Source organism: Mastomys coucha, unplaced genomic scaffold (assembly GCF_008632895.1).
Source record: "Mastomys coucha isolate ucsf_1 unplaced genomic scaffold, UCSF_Mcou_1 pScaffold13, whole genome shotgun sequence".
NCBI lineage: Eukaryota > Metazoa > Chordata > Mammalia > Rodentia > Muridae > Mastomys > Mastomys coucha.
Window position 1 is genome coordinate 34,436,277 of NW_022196895.1, and position 2,368 is coordinate 34,438,644.

Sequence of the window (2,368 nt, forward strand, 5' to 3'; positions counted from 1 at the left end):
AAAGTCTACATATCTCAATGAATTCTATTCACTTAAAAATAGCCATTCTGAATGGAAGCTGTGGGGCCTCACATTAGGCTTTATAGTTTTACTATCAAATATGCTTATGTACTTATCTACCACCAAACCCTACCCCAAAATCCATGACAGAGTATGATAGAGCTAGAAAGACAATTAGCTTTATGTCCTCATTCCTCACTTGTCTTATTTACCTTTCTATTGCTGTGATCGATGGAACTTATTAAAAGAAAGCTAAATTGGGCTTACAGTTTCAGACACTTAGAATCCATGATGGCAGAGCAAAGTTCTGGTGGCAGAAGAGCTGATAGTTCACTTCTTGGTCTACAAGCAGGAGGGAGGGAGAACACACTAGTCATGGTGCCAGTCTTTATTTATTTATTTTTTTAACAGATTAAATGCTTTAAGCTATCAGTGGCACTTAACACTGCACAGGGAGTCACAGCACCCAGAGGTTCCTTCCAGGTCAAAGACGTTCCAGAAATATCTAGAGTTGCTGTTCCCTGCCTGTGAGAAGCAGGTAGAAAAGCAGGGCCCTTCCTGTCACTCATAGATCCAGTTCTGCACACAGCTCTTATAATCCACCTCAGGCTGAAACCACAAGCTGATCTCATTCTCTGTGCTCTTCACAGAGTCGCTACCATGAAATGATGTTCCTGCCAACTTGGGTGCAAAAGTCTTCCTCGTATGGTCCCAGGCTTAGAGTCTACGGGGTTGGTCTCTCCAAGCATCAGCTGTCTTCACACCATTCAGTCCCTCTCAGACCACAGCAACCACTGGTCCTGAGGTTCTTTACTGGTCCACAGGCCAGTAAAGAAGGGACATCTACAGGTCAATGGAGTGCTCCTTGAGAAGGTCCTCAGAAGCCTGCAGAAATTTCATACCAACAAGGAGTAACCCCTTCTGCTCAAATCACTTGATGATCTCTCCCACAAGACCCTGCTGGACCCCATCAGGCTTGATGACAATGAAGGGGCCATGGTCTCCTTCAGATGACAAGCCTTTAACTGGTGCAAGTCTTTTGAAACCTCAACCCCCCCCCCCCCCCCCCGACCTCCTCCAACAAGGATACACCTCTTTATCCTTCCCAAACAGTTTCACCAACTAGGAACCAAGTATTTAAACAGATTAGCCTATGGTGACCATTCTGATCCAAAATACCACATAACTCATGTCCATTTTTTTTTTAATGTAAGTATTTATGTCCACTACTAGCCTGGTGCACAATGGCCTGCAGGAAGGCAAGAGTTTGGACTGGGGAAGGTGGCTTAGTGAGTCAAAAGCTAATCATACAAGCCTGACAACCCGAGTTCAAGTCCCTAGAACCCATACACAAACCAGAGGTGAAGATAGGAGAATCTCAGAAGCTCATGGGCCTGCTATACAGTGGGAAAATGAAAGACTCTTTTTAAACAAAGTGGACGTTGAAGACCAACACTCACGATTGTTCTCTGACCTCCACACATATCCTATGGCATGTGTGCACATGTATGCACACAGAAGAAGGCAAGAGGTGAAGCAGAGAGCCCATTACAGAGATTGCTTCAGTGGCCCACTTGAAAGCTCATAGCCAGGGCTGGGCAGTAGAAGTGCAGATAGAGCCGGGCAGTGGTGGGGCACGCCTTTAATCCCAGCATTTGGGAGGCAGAGGCAGGCAGATTTCTGAGTTCGAGACCAGCCTGGTCTCCAGAGTGAGTTTCAAGACAGCCAGGGCTACATAGAGAAACTCTGTCTCACCCCCCCCCCCAAATAAAATAAAATAAAAGAAGAGCAGATAGAGAATTTACAGGGAACCCCAGCCAGGGTGCTAGGCACTGAGGGTAGAATATAAGAGAAAGGATGACTTGCAAGTGTCTGATCTAAGAGAGCCATCTTCTAACGATTTGTATATGTGTGCAAAGTGCCACAGGAGCAGTCACACTGAATCTCGGCTATGACTTGAAAGAAACACTTCCGAGTCCAAGTTGTCCAAGATCCTCCTCATGGTTGCCAGGAAACCTTGGTGAGAGGAAGTAGTTCATAAGCTCCTTAACCCACATGAGTCAAAACGAATTTTTTTTTTTTCCCTAACAGTGAACTACTATCCTGGTGGCAAATGTCATCTTTCTGGCTGGCCTCCAACTCAAAACAATCCTTCTGCCTCAGCCTCTGGAGTGCTGCGGTGACATGCACGATGAGCCATGGCTTAAGGAGGACACCTTCCCAGGCTGAAAGGAGAACCCAGGAAGTAGACTGCTTAGAAAGTTCCTGCCTGCCAGAACCGATGCTACTGCTTTAACTACCTTTGAATTTAAATGTATTTAAACTCAAATTTAAATACATTTGTTTGATAAGACGATGTTGCCCAAAG

At 45.5% G+C, this 2,368-nt stretch overlaps 1 pseudogene; it reads right to left on the reverse strand.

The window, feature by feature from the left end:
• Positions 1-561: 561 nt before the first annotated feature.
• LOC116087823 lies at positions 562-2,002 on the reverse strand (annotated as a pseudogene).
• Positions 2,003-2,368: the final 366 nt, after the last annotated feature.